The sequence below is a fragment of the Magnolia sinica genome, chromosome 18, assembly GCF_029962835.1.
Source record: "Magnolia sinica isolate HGM2019 chromosome 18, MsV1, whole genome shotgun sequence".
NCBI classification, from domain to species: Eukaryota; Viridiplantae; Streptophyta; class Magnoliopsida; order Magnoliales; family Magnoliaceae; genus Magnolia; species Magnolia sinica.
The window spans coordinates 22,939,656-22,961,098 of record NC_080590.1 but is presented as its reverse complement, the minus strand read 5'-3'; the positions used below and the strand labels follow the sequence as shown (position 1 = coordinate 22,961,098).

General features: G+C 38.6%; 2 pseudogenes; one reads left to right on the top strand and one right to left on the bottom strand.

The window, feature by feature from the left end:
* LOC131232888 (subtilisin-like protease SBT3.9) overlaps positions 1–19,703 on the top strand; it is a 112,321-nt pseudogene extending 92,618 nt beyond the window's left edge.
* Positions 14,075–15,084, bottom strand: LOC131232898 (subtilisin-like protease SBT3.9; annotated as a pseudogene).
* Positions 19,704–21,443: the final 1,740 nt, after the last annotated feature.

Here is a 21,443-nt window from a genome sequence, read left to right as displayed (position 1 = left end):
CAGTAGGCAATCGGCATCCGCTGGTGGAATGCCCACATCACGTATGCCTCGCCCATACACGCCTCGAGTCTGACCGACTTCGGTCGTGACTGTGGGTCAACCTCGATGTATTTCTTCTAAATGTATGCCGTTCATCCGTTTGGCCAGTTCATCTTATGACGTGGCCTAAAAATAAAGCAAATCAAAGCAGATCCAAATGGATCCACAGGTCACCGTAACAAAAACGGGTAAAAAAAAATTAAAAAAAACCCCTGCCGGCTCTAGTGCGTGTCTCTCCTATTTCCTACTCCACTCTCTCTCTCTCTCTCTCTCTCTGTCTGTCTCTGCAAACCTAGCTCGAATCATTTAGCTCCCTCCCCCGCGCCTCTCTCTCCCTCCCCCGATCTCTCTCCCTCACTTGCATCATCTCCAGATCTCGCGCCTCTCTCTCCCTCTCCCGATTTCTCCTCTCTCTCTCTCTCTCTCTCTCTCTCTCTCTCTCTCTCACTTGCATCATCTCCAGATCTGGTGCGGCCAGCAGCCCCTGCCCTTCATCTCTTCCCCGGCCAGGTACTCTCTTGTTTCCTAGGGTTTTGGATCTATTTTCTGCACTTTGCAAGGTATTTTGACTGGTTATGGTGGGGATTTACTAGATCTAGAACTAGGGTTTGGATTTCAGAAAATTATTTTTTTAATTATTCATTTGATTGAGATTTCCCTAAATTCTGTTAATTGAATTCATGTGATTGTTTCTTACATTTGTTGGGACCAAACGATCAATCTCTCCTCTTGATTTTCTTTCCTATGTTGCCGATGGCAATTGACTGACTCTGATTTGAATTTTGCGTGTTCCGCCCATTCATGCTAACAGAGTCGAGGGTTTATTAATAGATTCTTTAGGTGGCTTTTTATGATGACATGATTTTGCAAATTTTCCTGTTTGTAGGAAATTGCAAATGTGGACACCTGTTGCTTTTGTCATGTGTTTGTCGTGTGTTACTGTCAGTTTTGCTTCATAGCTCCATGCCAGTGTATTTCCAAGAGCAGGGGTTTCATACTTTCCTTATGCTTGCCCTGTTCTTTTGTTGGAGACCCTGGTTTTTTCGTTGTGTCCTTACATTACATTGTATAGAGCATGTTCTACTATAGGTTCCTGTGCTCCCTAGCTTAAGTGTTTATTTCAGCTTTATAGATACAATGACAGGTGGTGTGTGCTCCCACTTTCTTTGAAAAAGCAAAAACATGAAGGAATTGTTAATGTGAAGCTCTCATCAGGTATCTGGGTTCAAGCCTAACTAATCCTTCTGGAGTGCCATCGTTCTAACACAGAATCCATGTTCACCTCCATTTGTACAACTTTTCTCATCTTTTCTTTTTTCCTTTTTTATTTTCTTTTTCTTTGGTAATTTACCTTGACTGTTTTTTCTGATAATCTTGTAATTTGAGAATTTAAAACAGCTAGAAGCCTTTCAAAAGTTAAAATCAGAAAAGGCTTTGGAGGGAAAGGAAGTGTAAGTAATAGAAGCATTGATTAGACATTGTGTTTTTGTCATTCTCTGTTTGCACTGTCTAGATAAGTAGAGCCTCTGAAATCTAGCAGAGCTTCTGATGAAAACATACAACCAAGGGTGCCCCTAGAATCTTGCTTGGCAAGCTTTTCAGCTCCAGAGGAAGTTCATGGTTTTTACAGCAGTGCCTTGAAAACTTCTTAGGCTCCCCCGTAATGTTTATTTTCCATCCAACTTGTTAATAAGGTCATACATAACTGGGTGAGGGGCAAACACAAATATAAGCTTAATCCAAAACTTTTGTGGCCCACAAAATGTTTTTAATGGTCAATCACCATTGTTTCCTGTTGTGGGTCCGCCTGAGATTTGAATCTTCTTTTTTGTTCATGTTATGCCTAAAATGAGTTGGAAAAACAGATGGACGGCGTGGATATACGATACATATATCGAGGTGGACCCATGGTCACGACCTGACCGAACTTTTTCAGGTCTCCACCTGACTGAATCCACGCACTGGTTAGAGGATGCCTGAACCTATGCCTTGTTGCCTGGGTCTTCTCTAATTATGCCATTAAAGAAATATGAAATAGCTCTTCGCTTACAGATTTAGTCATGGCCACCAAATTTGAATAGTTGTAGCTCTCCTTAGGAAATGATGTTAATAAATATCAGAGAAGGGGCATGAGCATGAACCATCTGTCACCAGCCAAGATGGGTTTCGTTAAGCTTTCTTCTGTTTCTCTTCTTCTCCCCTTCTTCTTGCTTACCATGCAACTCCATCAAACTCTTTCAGTTCGAGCTGAAACCAACAGCAAGGTGAGATTATTTCCATTGGGTGATATTTGATGCACCCAAACGCACCCTCAAAGATTTATATATATATATATATATATATATATATATATATTATTTATCTAGCATTATCTGAACTGTCCATTTAGATAGAACATGTTTCCCTCCTTGTGGAAATACGTGGGTCGAGCTAAAGAGGCACTACATGTTCATACTCATAACTGTGAACATGTCCTGGCCTTGGACAGTTGGTTGAGAAGACCACCAACAGCCTATCTATATTTGATCTTTGGGATAAGGAGTTTTTGTGTTGAGAAACTCCATATCTCGCATGTGTGGCCTCTTCAGTCTTCAAATGCTACTTGGTAATAGAAAATAAAGTTAGATGCATGCAATCTTGGTGTGTGTGTATTATACAGGTGTATGTAGTGTACATGGGAGCAAGGCAACATGAAGATCCCAACCTTGTTACAGCTTCACACCATGACATGCTTGCTTCGGTGCTAGGAAGGTATGTTCTCTATGATATGCTTGCTTCGGTGCTAGGAAGGTGTGTTCTCTAAATGGATTAGGATCCTCCACCCGAGACTTTGCACAGGACACTCTGGTTTTTAAATCTAACAAGTATGACCCATGGTTAGATAATATGTAAAAATTGGCTTGTTGGGTCCCACTATATATGTTGGATGATCATGTTCCCAGAAAATCACCTTGATGGGTTGAAGTTACATTTTCATCTATAGTCCTCAAATAGATGGTTAGAAAGAGAAATTGGAAAAAAAAAAAGGGCCCTGAATTGGTGGCATGGATCTCTTGATCTTAGGACATGAGTCATCCATTTCGGGACCCAATAGACCAATGATCTGGATTACCATACCATATGCTCCACTTGTGAGAATTGACAACCATAGTGCAGGAAGCCTCGGTTACGAAGGTATTTAAGCTAGTTAAGCTGAAATTTCATTACGCCATTGAGAGGAATTAGAATAATGGCTCATAATGCTGGTTCGGAAATGTATCTGATTGATTTGTTGGGTCCCACATATGGTTCTGTCAAAGGCACTCTCCATGGAGAACCTTTACCTATATATCTTTGTTCGACCCACTGAGAATTTTTCAATGTGGGAGCATGGCCTATCCAGTGTGGTACTTAAGAGAACAATAATCTGGACTGTCCATCCATGGGCCCCAGTTGTCATAACTGAAAACCAGTGATCCTCTGAATGATTTAAGCTACATGCTTAACTGTTGGGATGACTATGGAAAATGCAGCAAGGATGCAGCTGTAGAGTCGATGCTGTACAGTTACAAGCATGGCTTTTCGGGATTTTCCGCCACACTCACGGAATCGCAGGCAAAGCAAATCTCAAGTAAGTAACTTGACCTTTTCTTTCTTTTCTGCCGAAAATGTAACATTTGACTTTTATTTTTAGACCACAGAGTTGGTAAGAACTTGATCTTCTGAGTTACGACTACAGCTGACCCACCATAGGGAATGGTGGGGATGGGATGCCCACCATATATATAAACCTTGATGGGGGTGACCATTTTGTTTATTTTCCATCCAACCCGTTCATCAAGTGCCTCACCATGATGAAGAGACATCCCAAAAACTAGCTTGATCTAAAACTCCACTAGGCCGCATCGTGTAAGTCGTGAGGTTTTAGGAGTGAATTTAAGTTGATCGTGTGGTGTGGCCGACCTCACTTTTGGATTCAGCTATTTTTTGCTATGGATACGGTGAACAAGAGGTTATAGAATTGATGAACGGAGTGGATGTCACAAAAAACATAGTGGGCCACACCTACATCAGGTATTGTAGAGTATTCCAGACCTCAAAACTGGTAGTTTTTTTTTCTTCCCTTGCATGCTTCTCCCACTACTCGACAAAATCGCATGTGAAAATAACCCACAGAAATCACTTAGGTCAAATATCAACGATTTATGTTCCCACCTAATAGCTAAATAAAATTTTCTAGGTTTCCATTTGTTTTGTTGGTTGACGACCACCAAGGAATGAAATGGCCCATAATACCATATGGAATTATGACTAAGTGAATCTGATCCCCTCATCCGGCCTTAAATCTAATTGCAACTCAATGGATTAGAGGTCAATTGACCTGACTTCCCCCAAGTCAGGGGTGATTCACCTGGGTGACTTGCTGTATCAAACTGGATCAGGTCAGACTAAGCCCGAGTTGACTCGAATGAGTTGCGGTGTATCAAACTGGGTCAGGTTTGACTCAGTCCAAGTTGATTTAGACAAGTTGCATGTTTCTTAAAACCATGATCAGTACGGGTTGAGCAGAACATAAATTCATATAATATCAAGATATAACTATTAGCATGAATGGATGGATTTATGCAGAAATTCCTGGTGTGATCCGTGTAACCCCGAGCCGAAGTTGTAAGCTACAGACAAAACGAAGCTGGGATTTCCTCAGCCTTGATTATAGTCATCCTACAGAAATCCTTTCCAAGACCAACCAAGGAGATGGTATGATTATCGGTGTGGTTGATTCAGGTTTATTGCATTTTTTTTTTCCTTTATTATTTCTTTTCTTTTCTTTTTTCTATATCTAGTTGTATGAGGAATGCAAGTTATATAGCTATGGATATTTGTACCCTATGGTTGTTGAGGGTCGAATATTGCATATCAGACCCCGATTACTGCCTGATTTTACGTACACGATAATGCCTAATATTATAATTTAGTCGTATTTTTGTTACAGGATGTAATAAGGAGCTTTGATTGAAAAAGAGTATTAAAAGCATGGATTTAACGCTCCGAAGTCACCAGAGCAAAGAATGGACTCCAGGGGACCGAGATCGATGGATATACACGCCAGAGATCCGAGAAAATTGAGAAACTGAAGCTTAAGTGGCCTGAAAGTTAGTCAGAATGCAAGATCACAGGGTTTCCACCATCCACTCGGCTCGAAACTTCATACATGGCCTGAGGACCATAAATTAACCGTACACGTCAAATTTCAGCCATTAGATCCTCGTGGAAGTGGCCCAACAGAGAGATCAGAGGACAATAACCATTAAGAAAGCATCTTGGACATCCTTGGGAGATCTGGACCCAAACTGAATTGATGGAAAGAGCACGAAAAACGGTGGATATTTGTCAAATTTCACTTCTTTTGGATGGTGCAGTAGGGAGGAACGAATGACGGACGTTTGTAGAAGGCAGAGTGGCAATTCTGTAAATATAACGAAATCCATATGCATGCATGCACGTAAGCTAGAGGTTTGCTTCAACGTTCAGTATCGACTCATCACAGGTTGATTGTGTGGCCCACCTAGAGTTTGGATCTACTTTATACTTTGACCCATAGGCTTATACTTTATTAAGAAAATGATGAGTGAAGTAGATCTTCGAAAATACCATCAGAAGTGGGCTCCACCTATTTTTTGCAAACTTTCCAAATAGAGCCATGCGAAACGTCCAGTAACGGACGTGCCATCCACTGGGTTTTTACAGTGGGCCCTGCCCATTAGTGTGATCATTGATCCAGACCGTCTATGTGACTCACGTGGTTTATCTTCACCAAGAACTAGGTGACGAAATTTCAAAAGGGAGCGAGTATGGGTTCTCGGCTGTTCAAACACAGGTTGGATGGTGGCGTAAAATATCCCATGGGCCACGTGAATGCAAGTCCAAACGGACTATTCTCAACCGAAATTCTGAGAGGAATCTGGTGGACGGAGTGGATTTCCTAAAAGTCATCTTAAGTGGGCCCCACCGAGAGTTCAGTGTCGGCTCGCGTACAGAGCCTACGTCCGTGAAAGACGGCCGCTGTGGGCCGGTTCCGTGATCCCGATCACGGTCGGATTAATAATCCAAACCGTCTAATGTGTATCTCATCCAAAAAAACTCCCCCCTGAACGTTGTGTTTTTGGAAGGATATCAAGGAAAATGGTGCTGTTTTGGCATGGTTTTTGGGCTGCGTAAATAAAATTACACAAGGAATATTTGTGGTGCGTTTCAAAGTCAGTTGCTGTGCATTCCACCGACTGCTTTACGCACAGACTCTCCACCGACTCCAGCAATGGATTGCAACACTTATAAAAAGGAGAAGAAAAGAGAGAGTTAGGGAGATTCGGAAGCTTGGAAACAAGCTTGGACGTGAAGCACAGGACAGAGTTTGCTTTTTGTTTTTGTTTTTTTTCCATTTCTTTTCTTTTGAGATTTAGTTAATCAAAATTATGCTGGGCTAAACCTCTTAGCTAGGGCTAAGAGGTGAAGCTTGTAGCGAGATGGGTCCTGTATTTTATGCTTTTAATTTAATTTAAAGTTATGAACCGAGTTTGATTTTAGTTTGATTATTAAGGTAATTTTTTTAGTCTTTAATGGTCTGTTATGACTGAAATTACAATGGGTCTGCAATGGCTTTGAGCATGTTCCTTTTCCTTATTTTGATTTTGACGTCAGGAAGCCCTGTTGTTCGCCATCGTCTCCTGGGCATGGTTGGATGTCGGTTCCCTTCCTAACCCTCATATCATGTTGATTGGTTTTAATTAGTTTAATTCTATTATTTACTTTGTCTCCTGGGCAGGGTTTGGTGATGGAATCCATTCTAATTCATATACCTTTCATCTCGTGAAAACTAGATCAAATAAGTTCAGTTTAATTTTCATGATGCAGGCATAAGATCTCTCTGATCTCTACAAGTGGATCCTCTGAATCCCTAGTTTCCTATCTTTGATTTCTCTTAAGTTTTAGATTAATCTCTCACCATTATTCATCACTTTATATGGGATTTAGATTTCATCTTAAGCTAGTTCTATTTCTACCTAGTTTCAGATAACATACAAGTTTTAGTCCCTTGGGATTCGACCTCGGTCTCACCGAGTTTATTACTACATCACAACCCTATACTTGGGGAGTGAACAAGTTTTTGGCGCCGTTGCCGAGACTGGCGGTTGAGATTTTCTGAAATTAATTAGTTTTAGAATTAGGTTAGGATCAGGATTTTATTAACTTTGGATTAAAGGTTTTTATTTTATTTTATTTTATTTTTAGGAACTAATCTGTTTTTCTGTTTTGTAGGATCCTGAAATAACTTCTAAATTGGTAATCCCTTTCTAATTCCTCTACTTTTTCTATTTTTAGAATTAGGGTTTGAGTTTGGAAATTTTCTATTTTCTAGTATTTTTCTATTTTTAGGAACTAGTTTATTTTTAGAAACTTTCATCTTTTGTTTTTAGAAACTAGGTTAATTATTTCCCTTTTTAGAAATTCTTTCTAATTTTAGAAACTAACTCATCTTTCATTTATTTTATTTTTAGGCTTAGATTTTCTATTTTAGAAACTTTCTAATTTTAGGTCTTCTTTTTAGAAACTAACTTAGCTTCTAGGTTTAGGGAACTTTTCTTTTTAGAAACTAATCTCTTTTGTTTTCTTTTACAGGATCTTAACATAGGAACTTCTCATTTGGTACATTCTTTCTAACTCCTCCTCCTCTTACTTTACACATTGCTGTAGGATCTTTTCTTCTGTTTTTCTTAGGATTAAATTCAGATTAAGGGTTTCATTATGTATATGCACGAGTGAGAACGTCATTATGCTGAGAAAAATAACCTATTTTGGGATGATGAAGATATAAATCAACCTATGCCTCAAAACTTTTGTGAAACTATAGTGAGAACCGATCAGAATATAAAGATCCACCAGCTAAGAAGTCCTTACGTGATTATATGCAGGAGAACAATTACACCCCATGGATTAACAAAACAGTACGTGAGTGTTGGGGTTATCATAATTATGGTTGTGAGAGTTATTATCACCCATCTGATAAAAAGAAAACAATGCGTGATTATATCATGAGTGATAATAAGTATTATCAACCAGCAGATTCTCCCACCTATGATCAGTATGACTATAACCGGTGGGAACATCAAAATTGGGTAAATGAACTATTAACATGTTATAATAATTCTCTTGGATCCCATACCTTTGAAATCCAACCAGAAATGACCCAAGAGGATTCACTTCAACATGACATGGCCTGTCTTGTGGAAATTAGAAAAGCAATGGAAACACTCACTTCGCGCCTCGAAAGGATAGATGAAGCTTTCTCATCCCAACCACAACCCAATCCAAAAATACAATGCAAGGAAAGTGATCCTCACTCACTTTTGAAGGAATCTGGAATCTGGAATGAGGAGTTGGATTCCATTAATGAGCATGCGGTTCAATCTCCTGATGAGAAGATCTCGATGACTGTTCAAAGGAATGGTGAAGATACATGGGTGTCTTTTAAATATAGTAATGATGACACACCTTCCTTACATGACACACATGATTTCAATGATGAGGTAAAGGTTAGTTTTGAACCTCAACCGAATTTAGGAATAGAATGTGAGGAAGGCGATCCCATCCCAAATGTGCGCTGCACTGAACTAGAATATGATGAATATTGGGACGGCGATCCTGAATATGCAGCCACAGTTTCTCTGGTCCAGGTCAATGATCAAGATGTACACAAAGTGGTCGGTCATAATGAGTCACTCCCCTCACCTGACATGTCTGATTTAAAGGTGGAGGATGAGTTTCTTACAACCGACCCTTTAACTCTTGTGAAACATGTTTGGACCACACCTCTAAATCGAATGATGATGTGATTCAGAAGAAGGACGAGTTGCTCGTTACGACCCTGGAATTTGAAACCACTCAATTGAGGCCATCATCTGAGCTGTACACGTTTAACAATTCAACGTCTCGATTGAGTAGTCTCAATAAACAAAGTGATCACATCGATGCTTACCCTATTGATTTTCAATCTGTCTATGTAGGACTGGAGGAAGAAAGCGTATATCTGGCTACTTTCAAGGATGATGGTTTCCTTAGGCAGATCATCGCGAGCTACAATGTGAAAAATAAGTCACACTCAGCTGAACTTCCCAACTCTTTGGATGATTGCTTGGCATACCTTGCAGATTCAAATGATCCCATGTCAAAAGATAAAGTGGATGCCTTGCAAGACGACATCTCGGTAGTCATCACTGACCGAGAGAACCCTTATTCTGAAGCCCCTTCTTCCCCTGATCCTAAACGTCTACCAGTAAAGGAAGAGGAGCTGAAAATTGAACCGAAGTTTGGAACTTCGGAATGTGTTGAGACTACATCACTTCTTAAGAAGTTTTCTAAACTTTATTTACTTGTAGTCTTTGATTCACCATGGGATACTAACGTTGAAACTTCTTCTGTCACAAGTGAATCGTGTATACTCTGGATACCTTAAGCAATTCAATGGAAAATTTCTTATGAGGTATATAAATTTCTCTGGAAAGTCATGCTCTAGAGCGTCCAAGCCTATTGCAAAAAGGGCTTTTGGATGATCCTGTTGAGGAACTTACTAAGAAACTTATCAAGATATTGGCCGGAAGAGGAACCTTGCGTTATGATCAAGTAGTTTTTCCCTGCATTCATAGGAGTAGGGTAGTTTGCTTCATGCTGTTCTAGGTTAATTTGTTGTCTGACTGAAGGCTTAAACTTAGCGCTCCTGGGAGGCAACCCAACTTTTCATTCCATTTCATTTTCCTAGTTAGTTCAATGTTTGTGGGTAACATTGCTGCAAACCCTCACGAGACTACAACTCGTCCACTAGGGGCAACCTAGGGGTTTAAAGGCTTGTTGCATACGCTAAATACAATCGAGAGCACCTGCGAAAGTGGTGTAGGTATGATTTTATTTTTATTATTTTTATTTTTCTTCTGTTGGTTTCTCTCTTGTGCTGACCCGCTCTTACGTAGATATCTTTGGAAAGCCTCTTGATTCTTTCGTCCAGGTACTATCTTTCCATCACTCTTATATTTTCGTTGTCCCATGTGCATTGCATGCTTATTTCTTTTACATTGAGGACAATGTAGATTTTTAGTTGGGGGTGGGAGATTAGGCTACCTAATCAGTGTTTTCTTGGTCTTGAGCAGAAATTGTGAAAATTTTTAAATTTTTCTGGAATTTCGTATGAATTCGAAGTGATTTTGACGGCCATCTTGGATTTAGAATTACAAGATAAATGATGTTGGTAATTTATGACTCTTGGATTCAGCATCTTTTAGATATCACAGTTAAGTTTGAATTGTTAATCCATGATTAGAGGTTTTAAACATTGATTGAGTCATGATTTCACAAGACACATCTTGCTTTCACATAAAGGTTTCAGTTTGATATGGAAGGGTTAATTTGGTAATCACTAAGCATGTAAGGAACCAGCCTGAAAAATTTGCCCGTCATGATCAATTGAAGAAAAAGAAAATACTTATATATATATATAAAAAAACAGATACCTTTGTAAAGGGTTATACAAATAATCTTCACCATAGGTTTGCTCCCTATAGGTGTAGATTTAATTTCCCATGAATGATATGTGAAAAGGGTTGGGTGTATGATCTTTACCATAGGTTTGCTCCCTATAGGTGCGCATTCGATTCTCCTCTCCCTCGATGGAAAAATCAAAAGCGAGAAGAATGAAAAAGAAGAATTGTAAGGCAAGTTCTGGTTTAGGTTTTGAGTATCCTGAATGCTCTTTTGATTATCAATGTTATCATAGAAATTATCTATTGGATTTCTTAATGATGATAAGCCGAGATTTCATTATACACTCATGGTACTCATTGTTTAGAATTGTTCTAATTAATGCATAAATACTTTAAACTTTATTATGAAATTTATTGTACGCTTGATTCTAGGAGGAAGTAATGCCCAACAGTCATGCATCTTAGAATTTTCGTATCTAGATTGCTTTTCAAAAATCACTTGAGTTCATAGAGATTTTCCTGTAATTCTCGACTTATTTTTCGCGTACTTTGCTCGGGACTAGCAAAATGCTGGTTGGGGGTTGTGTTGAGGGTCGAATATTGCATATCAGATCCCGATTACTGCCTGATTTTACGTACACGATAATGCCTAATATTATAATTTAATCGTGTTTTTGTTGCAGGATGTAATAAGGAACTTTGATTGAAAAAGAGTATTAAAAGCATGGATTTAACGCTCAAAGATCACCAAGCAGGGAAGGACTCCAGGGGACCGAGATCGATGGATATACACGCCAGAGATCCGAGAAAATTGAGAAACTAAAGCTTAAGTGGCCTGAAAGTTAGTCAGAATGCAAGATCATAGGGTTTCCACCATCCACTCGGCTTGAAACTTCATACATGGCCTGAGGACCATAAATTAACCGTACACGTCAAATTTCAGTCATTAGATCCTCGTGGAAGTGGCCCAACAGAGAGATCAAAGGACAATAACCATTAAGAAAGCATCTTGGACATCCTTGGGAGATCTGGACCCAAACTGAACTGATGGAAAGAGCACGAAAAACGGTGGATATTTGTCAAATTTCACTTCTTTTGGATGGTGCAGTAACGACGGACGTTTCTAGAAGGCAGAGTGACAATTCTGTAAATATAACGAAATCCATATGCATGCATGCACGTAAGCTAGAGGTTTGCTTCAACGTTCGGTATCGACTCATCACAGGTTGATTGTGTGGCCCACCTAGAGTTTGGATCTACTTCATACTTTGACCCATAGGCTTATACTTTATTAAGAAAATGATGAGCGGAGTAGATCTTCGAAAATACCATCAGAAGTGGGCTCCACATATTTTTTGCAAACTTTCTAAATAGAGCCATGCGAAACGTCCAGTGACGGACGTGCCATCCACTAGGTTTTTACAGTGGGCCCTGCCCATTAGTCTGATCACTGATCCAGACCGTCCGTGTGACTCACGTGGTTTATCTTCACCAAGAACTAGGTGACGGAATTTCAAAAGGGAGCGAGTATAGGTTCTCGGCTGTTCAAACGCAGGTTGGATGTTGGCGTAAAATATCCCATGGGCCACGTGAATGCAAGTCCAAACGGACCATTCTCAACCGAAATTCTGAGAGGAATCTGGTGGACTGAGTGGATTTCCTAAAAGTCATCTTAAGTGGGCCCCACCGAGAGTTCAGTGTCGGCTCGCGTACAGAGCCTGCGTCCGTGAAAGACGGCCGCTGTGGGCCGGTTCCGTGATCCCGATCACGGTCGGATTAATAATCCAAACCGTCCAATGTGTATCTCATCCAAAAAAACTCCCCCCCGAACGTTGTGTTTTTGGAAGGATATCAAGGAAAATGGTGCTGTTTTGGCATGGTTTTTGGGCTGCGTAAATAGAATTACACAAGGAATATTTGTGGTGCGCTTCAAAGTCGGTTGCTGTGCATTCCACCGACTGCTTTACGCACAGACTCTCCACCGACTCCAGCGACGGATTGCAACACTTATAAAAAGGAGAAGAAAAGAGAGAGTTAGGGAGATTCGGAAGCTTGGAAACAAGCTTGGACGTGAAGCACAGGACAGAGTTTGTTTTTTGTTTTTGTTTTTTTTCCATTTCTTTTCTTTTGAGATTTAGTTAATCAAAATTATGCTGGGCTAAACCTCTTAGCTAGGGCTAAGAGGTGAAGCTTGTAGCGAGATGGGTCCTGTATTTTATGCTTTTAATTTAATTTAAAGTTATGAACCGAATTTGATTTTAGTTTGATTATTAAGGTAATGTTTTTAGTCTTTAATGGTCTGTTGTGACTGAAATTACAATGGGTCTGCAATGGCTTTGAGCGTGTTCCTTTTCCTTATTTTGATTTTGACGACAGGAAGCCCTATTGTTCGCCATCGTCTCCTGGGCATGGTTGGATGTCGGTTCCCTTCCTAACCCTCATATCATGTTGATTGGTTTTTAATTAGTTTAATTCTGTTATTTACTTTGTCTCCTGGGCAGGGTTTGGTGATGGAATCCATTCTAATTCATATACCTTTCATCTCGTGAAAACTAGATCAAGTAAGTTCAGTTTAATTTTCATGATGCAGGCATAAGATCTCTCTGATCTCTACAAGTGGATCCTCTGAATCCCTAGTTTCCTATCTCTGATTTCTCTTAAGTTTTAGATTAATCTCTCACCATTATTCATCACTTTATTCTGGATTTAGATTTCATCTTAAGCTAGTTCTATTTCTACTTAGTTTCAGATAACGTACAAGTTTCAGTCCCTTGGGATTCGACCTCGGTCTCACCGAGTTTATTACTACATTACAACCCTATACTTGGGGACTGAACAATGGTTAATTAACATTCAGTGTACATGTCCAACCCACATCATGAGTGGGCTAGCTTGTTCTTTTGGGATAAAAGACATGAAAGGAGGGATCCACTTAATGAACAGCCAATATCACATACACCTAGGTAATCGATCAGATCAGCTCATGGGTCAACTAGTGAAAAGCACTTTTGAGGTGGCGGGTTTAGTTCAAAGTAAATAGGTAGTGGGTCAGACTCAGGCTAGAAATGTGGACTGGATGAGTTGGGCTTGAGTTGGGTGAGATGATCCAATCCAAAAGTGAAACAAAAATGAAGAAGGAAAGGTACAAAAAAAAAATATTGATATATGTATCCATTGATTGCCCTTGATAGAGTGAAACATCTTGTAAATTAAGGATTCATGTACCTCACCTGAATTATTTGAGATAAGGCTCAGATGATGATGATGATCCAATGATTGTCCCAAGTTGTGCATGCCCGTCTTCTCATGTTCAACTCTTGAAAGTCATGTCAGGTCAGTCGAGATCAACCCAATTACAATTAAATGGATCGAGTCGGGTTTAGGCTTGATAAATTTTAAGTGAGTTGGGTCAAGCCACAGAGTAATGGGTCATTCTTCAACTTTATATATATATATATATATATATATATATATATATATATATAACTTTCATATGGTTTTAATACCTTATATTTAGGATATTCTTCTTTTAGTGTGTAAAACATATTTTGTTAACGAAATGAATTAAAAAACTGTTAGCCCACAATGTATAATAGATATATGATTGTAGCTAGCCTACTTAATATTGGACATGACTTATTATGACTTCTCAAGTTTTATTTATTTATCAGTGAAGAGAAACGATATAACATTTCTTATTAGAGGGTGAACAACCATTGGATTTGAAAGTCTTATTGTTTGAGTAATCACTATTACCTTTAAAGATTCTAATCTATTGACTAGTATTCACTCTCAAATGTCATTTTTCTCTTGGTAAATAAAATAAGAAGTGGAGTCTTTATTACCGTCATCGAGACGTTATTTCCCAGCATGATTGAAGCAGGGAAGGATCAGTCTATCGTACTCGCTGCCACTGTGATGACCTATGGAGATTCATTTGATATACTTTGTGGCCTTGGTCCATCATTGCCAGCTGAGAAAACAACGGTGATTCCTTTCTCTACCGCATGTAAGTAACCGAATGATATGTTCAAATAATCAAAGCCAAGTGACAATGAAAGAATATCAACACCATCATGTATATTGTCGTAAACGGCTGCTAGCACTGCACTATCAGAACTAGCTCCGCTTGCCCATGCTACCTTGTATATGGCCAAATGCGCATGAGGTGCGCCTCCTCTTGCCACTCTTGCACCAAGGCCTTCAACACTAACGTTACTTACAATGGAACCTGTTGCGGTAGAAGCAGTATGCGTGCCATGACCGTTTATATCACGTGGAGATAAATAATCTCTTTGCAACAGTTCGCGATCTAATCCGCGTGTATACCATCGTGCTCCAATTATCTTCCGATTACAGTGGGATGCTTAAATTTTTCCCCTTCTTCACAAATTCTCTTCCATCGTGACAGTATAGGACTATAACCAAGATCATTAAAGCTTCTCGATTCAGGCCATATTCCTGAATATATTATGTATTGCATTAGCAATAAATCTAAAATGAGTAAAAGAAGCTTATGCTAAAATGAAATTAAAACTTTAAAAGTTTATCTGTAGTATATAAAACTCTTGGCTCATTTAATAAATGAAGGACCATTAACTAGCTTAAACATGACCCATTAATTACAGCACTCATGGCTCATTTAATAAATGAAGGACCTTGACTAGCTCAAACATGACCCATTAATTACAGCACTCAGGTTTAGAACTTAGAGTTTCATGACTATAGATAAAATTTTAAAGTTTTAATTTCATTTTAGCATAAGCTTCTTTTACTCATTTTAGATTTATTACTAATGCAATATATAATATATTCAGGAATATGGCCTGAATCGAGAAGCTTTAATGATCTTGGTTATAGTCCTATACTGTCACGATGGAAGAGAATTTGTGAAGAAGGGGAAGAATTTAAGCATCCTACTGTAATCGGAAGATAATTGGAGCACGATGGTATGCACACGGATTAGATCGCGAACTATTGCAAAGAGATTATATATCTCCATGTGATATAAACGGTCATGACACGCATATTGCTTCTACCGCAGCAGGTTCCATTATAAGTAACGTTAGTGTTGAAGGCCTTGGTGCAAGAGTGGCAAGAGGAGGCGCACCTCGTGCGCATTTGGCCATATACAAGGTAGCATGGGCAAGCGGAGCTAGTTCTGATAATGCAGTGCTAGCAGCCGTTTACGACGCTATACATGATGGTGTTGATATTCTTTCATTGTCACTTGGCTTTGATTATTTGGACATATCATTCGGTTACTTACATGCGGTAGAGAAGGGAATAACCGTTGTTTTCTCGGCTGGCAATGATTGACCAAGGCCACAAAGTATATCAAATGAATCTCCATGGGTCATCATAGTGGCAGCGAGTACGATAGACCAATCCTTCTCTGCTTCAATCATGCTGGGAAATAACGTCTCAATGACGGTAATAAAGACTCCACTTCTTATTTTATTTACCAAGAGAAAAATGACATATGAGAGTGAATACTAGTCAATAGATTAGAGTCTTTAAAGGTAATAGTGATTACTCAAACAATAAGACTCCCAAATCCAATGGTTGTTCACCCTCCAATAAGAAATGCTATATCGTTTCTCTTCACTGATAAATAAAAAAACTTGAGAAGTCACAATAAGTCATGTCCAATATTAAGTAGGCTAGCTACAATCATATATCTATTATACATTGTGGGCTAACAGTTTTTTAATTCATTTCGTTAACAAAATATGTTTTACACACTAAAAGAGGAATATCCTAAATATAAGGTGTTAAAACTATATGAAAGTTATATATATATATATATATATATATATATATATATATATATATATGCGAGAGTGGATGGTTGACCCCACAGAAAAACAAAGTCCTGCTTAATTTTGCCAACTCAATGACAAGCCTATGACTGAGACTATAGGTTGACTCGAGATAGTCCTGAGTTAACCCACCTGGTTTGCAAACTATGGTCATGGTTGTGCAATTCTGCAATGTGGTCGATTTGCATTTCTCTTTGCTATGGCCCACCAGAATTTTAGATCAGGGTGAAAGTTTGTCCCTTTTGGTTTCATGGGATTCTACATCACATGGACGGTTCAGATTAGACGCCCATGACAAGTGTGCAAAGGTGCTCACTTGCGTAAGTGCACAGGTGAGCATGGCTATATATATATGTGCTTCATTGCAAATAACAAGAATATGTAGAAGAGGAGAGAGACATGTAGAGACATATAAAAATCCTAACAGAAATATGCGAATCTATTAACTTGCAACTAACGTGTACATCAGTACATACATTGGTTATACTCCAGCACAGGGAAATGATGACGTGTTCAAATCATATGCTTAAATTGTTTGAAGCTCTCCTAATTTATAAATTAAACTAGATTTTGGGATCCAGGCCTAAAATTTTGGGACGCTTCTAATAATTAGGTCAGATGTCACCCACACATCGCGGCGAGCTCCACACTTCTCTAATGTATGGTCGAACTTTTATCATATACATAGTCATGTTATTAATAATGTTCATGGAGCCCATGAGGCTGATCCATCTTTACACATGCTTCATAGCTAATTATGTCTTTTAATATACATTCTCTTAAAGTTTATTTAACAACGAATAAAACACAAACTACATTAGAATTAAAAAGAAAAACAAATATCGGAGAAAAAAAATGATTCATTACACACTAAAGAATTAAAATGAATGATCATGCAGGGTCAACAAGTTATCGGTTTGCCAAGGTGCCAAGATGGATTCAAACCACTATTTCTCTCATCCAATGATCAAAGGTACTTTCTTTCTACCTATCCATAGTTGATGAATTGACTCTCAAACTTCTACTTTTTCTTTATGTTTTTTCTTGCAGCTGCGATGGTCCTTTAAATGCTACCTTAGTGGCAGGAAAAGTAGTACTCTGTTTCACGGGTAAGAGGCCACCTTCCGAACAATTCTCTATGGGGATTTCTACTGTAATGAGTGTAGGTGGCGTCGGCCTCATTTTTGCACAATCCACTGATAATTTGCCACAACCATGTGGAAATATCTCTTGCATTTTCATTGACTACGAGATCGGATTTCAAATTCAAAACTACATTGAAGATTCAAGGTAGTCTTTCGGTTTATTTATATTATAATCCTCTCTTGAATCAGTAAAATATGTCTAATCTTGTTTATGGTTGTCACGATAGCGCTCCAATGGTGAAGATGGGCCTTGCAACTATTGTTGTGGGATCCCCAGTGTTAGCACCAAAGATCGCATCTTTCTCATCTAGGGGGGCCCAGCCGTTTCAACCCAACAATTCTAAAGGTATTTTTATCCAAATTTCACTAGGATGAGAGAGAATATACAAACAATCTTTGAAAAAAAAAAGTCTTAAACTAGGTTGAATGGTTAAAACATGAGGCTCATGTTTCAATTGTCATATGTTAAATGGAGTTTCCTCATTTAATGTAAGCTACCAACCTTCTTTTAAGAATTTGAAGGTTGCTTATTAAGTAGTCAGGATTTTTCAATAATTGTCAATTTTTGAACTTTGTGCCATCATCCAATATAACCATATGGGCTAACCAAGTGTTTACGAAGATGAGGATGGATCATAAACCAACCTCCAACTACCGAATATAGTAATGTAATCACATGGTTTGTCACAAAATCTGTTGTTATAAATTTCTTTTTGCAACATCTATTATTCATAATCGGATGATTTGGAATGATCATTTGTCAAACTTACCAATGATGCACCATGATAATTATAACAATTTTTATCAATGGGCTTCTCTCCATTTAATGTGGAATGCCAACCATCAATTATGTTTAAAGGTTATAACCAAGAGCTAAGATTATCTGATCACTGCTTATTTTTTGGCCTGGCTATCCATCGAAATATCACAGACGCATATACCTTACCTGCATGTGCATGCCTACAGCGCACACAAGCATTTCATATTTCAGCATTCTACTTGAGAAAGAAGATATGCTTACGCGAACATCTCTAACAGCCTGATGGAGCTGCACCTGGCGTCAACATCTTAGCAGCCATCAACGACCACTACAAATTCCTACCAGGAACATCGATGTCATGTCCACATGTTGCAGGAATAACTGCCCTTTTAAAATCTCTACATCCTAATTGGTCTCCTGCGGCTATAAAATCTGCACTCGTTACTACAGGTATTTAAGGAGCTCATCATATGTTAGATAGGGTGAAGATATGAAACTCAAGCTATGTGAATGATCCTAATCATCAATTGGATGTGACACATTGACTATTTTACATCTAATAGTTCATTCCAATGCTATGATCCAATGGGCATGATTAACAGCATGATTTTGCAGCATGATCCATCCATATTATGGTTTAACTGATGAATTTGACTATCTCATCCAGTGATCAATCCATCTTGTTCATTTATTTTGCTTTCTCATAACTTCTACTCACACATACTCTATTCTACTTTCTCAAGCTTTCATCACCGATGAATATGGCCAACCAATAACTGCTGAGGGTGCTCCACGGAAGCTCGCTGACCCGTTCAACTATGGTGGGGGCCATGTCAGCCCCAATAGAGCTGTAGATCCTGGTTTAATTTATGACATAGATGCGGCCGACTACTCCAATTGGGTCAATGGATCCATATCAGACCTTAATTTACCATCAATTTCAATCCCCAGTCTTAAAACGATTGTAACTGTCTCAAGGACAGTCACAAATGTGGGACCCGTCAACTCCACATACATAGCTACGATTCAATCTCCCCCAGGTGTTAAGATGGATTTGACACCTTCAATCCTTATCGTCAATAACACTGTCACCAAACATTCGTTGAAAATTACATTCTCAACTATTCGAAGAGTGCAAGGAGATTACACCTTCAACAGCCTGATTTGGAGTGATTACAAGCACTTGGTAAAGATTCTCATTGCCGTTAGGACCGTGATTCAAGACTTATATGCAGATGTCTTATTGTGATTTTCAATATATGTAAATTTATAATTTTTAAAATTTCCTAAATGGTGATTATATGATATTTCAATTTTTCTCTGTTTACTTAATATGTACTTTAAATGTTTCCGAAAGATTATATTGATCATAAATAAGCAAAACAAGCATTAATTCATCGTACAAAAATAAATCATTTGGTTCCTCAAATCATTTTATGATTATTTAGGCATGCTTTTATATTTATTCACCATTTGTATGGCACATGAGTAGCCACAATTTAGTGAATTGTGGCAAACACATTTTGCAGCCTATGGACAACAAGGATGAAAATCACATCATGCCATGTCGTTACTATCAGTTAGTGCTGTCAAATGGATTGCAAATAGAAAATGTCTATTAAAAAAAGGAATGATATATGGTCTAGATTCAAAACATAAAATCAGATTGTCAGCTTAGTTCCGATTGACATGGTGAACTGACGATGCTCCATCCAAAATTAATGTAGTTGTGATTTGTTGAGCCCTAATATGAGTGGGAGATTTCTCAAAAATCCACCTATTGAGCAACATAACCCTTAGATGAGTGACCTATAAATAGACAGTTAAAAAGAAAAATACAGTAACAGTTAAGATATGTTCATGAGCCTCCAGAAAACTCATTTAATGTTTTTTTTTTTTTTTTTTTTTACCAATGGGCCAATTGTACCTATGTTTAGATTAATGGAAGTAGCCCACTTGTTAATCCAATTGTAAGAAATTTTAAGAGAGGGCCAAATCTCTTTGATGGCAACTGTAGTGGATGATCTAAATATCACATGTCCACAAAATAGGGAATGAGCAGTTTTTTAGACGAACCTAACACTTGCAAATTTAAAATTAGATGAGAAATAAATGGACATTAACAGGCCGTTTAGATAGCTTCTTCAAAGTTGAAACTAAATTGTCTTGCAAAAGGTGCGCAAGTGAGATTTTCATAGAGAGAGAGAGAGAGAGAGAGAGAGAGATTTTCATCTGCAACGGGAAAATCGTCTTTTCAATAGGTTAGTTAACAGCTTTGCTTGTTCCGTCATAAAAGGTAACGTAAGTAGTTTGTATGTATACAATGAAAGGGAAAGCTGTTCTGTCATAAAAGGTAACATAAGTAGTTTGTATGTATACAATGAAAGGGAAAGCTGTTCTGTCATAAAAGGTAACATAAGTAGTTTGTATGTATACAATGAGAGGGTAATTATTCATTTTTATCATTCAAATATAGAAGACTGCACTTAAGATAGACATTATAGAGGCAAATCGGCCACAATTTCTACCAATGCTCAGTTAGAGGGCCTAAATTTGTTTTCCAAATAACCAATGATAACATCTAGGTTCCTGTCCTTGCCCGAGTTGTAGACTCCGAGGAGTTTCAACACGAGGTCTTGGGTTCGAAACCCATAGGTGGTGAAATCCCACTATGGTGTGTGCGTCGATATCTGTCATCAACCTATTCATAAGGTCATATAGATACTGATGGACGGTAATTTAAGGAATTTTTCGAACTTTTTTCGGCTCATAACCTAAAACGAGCAGATAATTCAGATGGACGGTGTGGATCAGACACATACATAAGGGCGGCATCACGGATTTTACACCACAGACATGTGGCAATGTTCTGTGGGACTGACCATGATGTACGTATTATATCCACACCGTCCATCGATTTTGCGAGATCAATTTAGGGCATGGGCCCAAAAATGAGCCACGTCCAAACCTCAAGTGGACTACACCACATAAAGCAGTGGGGATTGAATGCCACTGTTGAAAACTTCTTGGGGGGGCCACAGAAGTTTTGGATCAAGCTGATATTCCTGTTTTCCCTTCATCCGGATTTTTGTGACCTTATGAACAGTTTGGATGGCGAATAAACATCATGGTAGGCACTAGGATGGTTTCAACGGTGGTCTTCATTGTC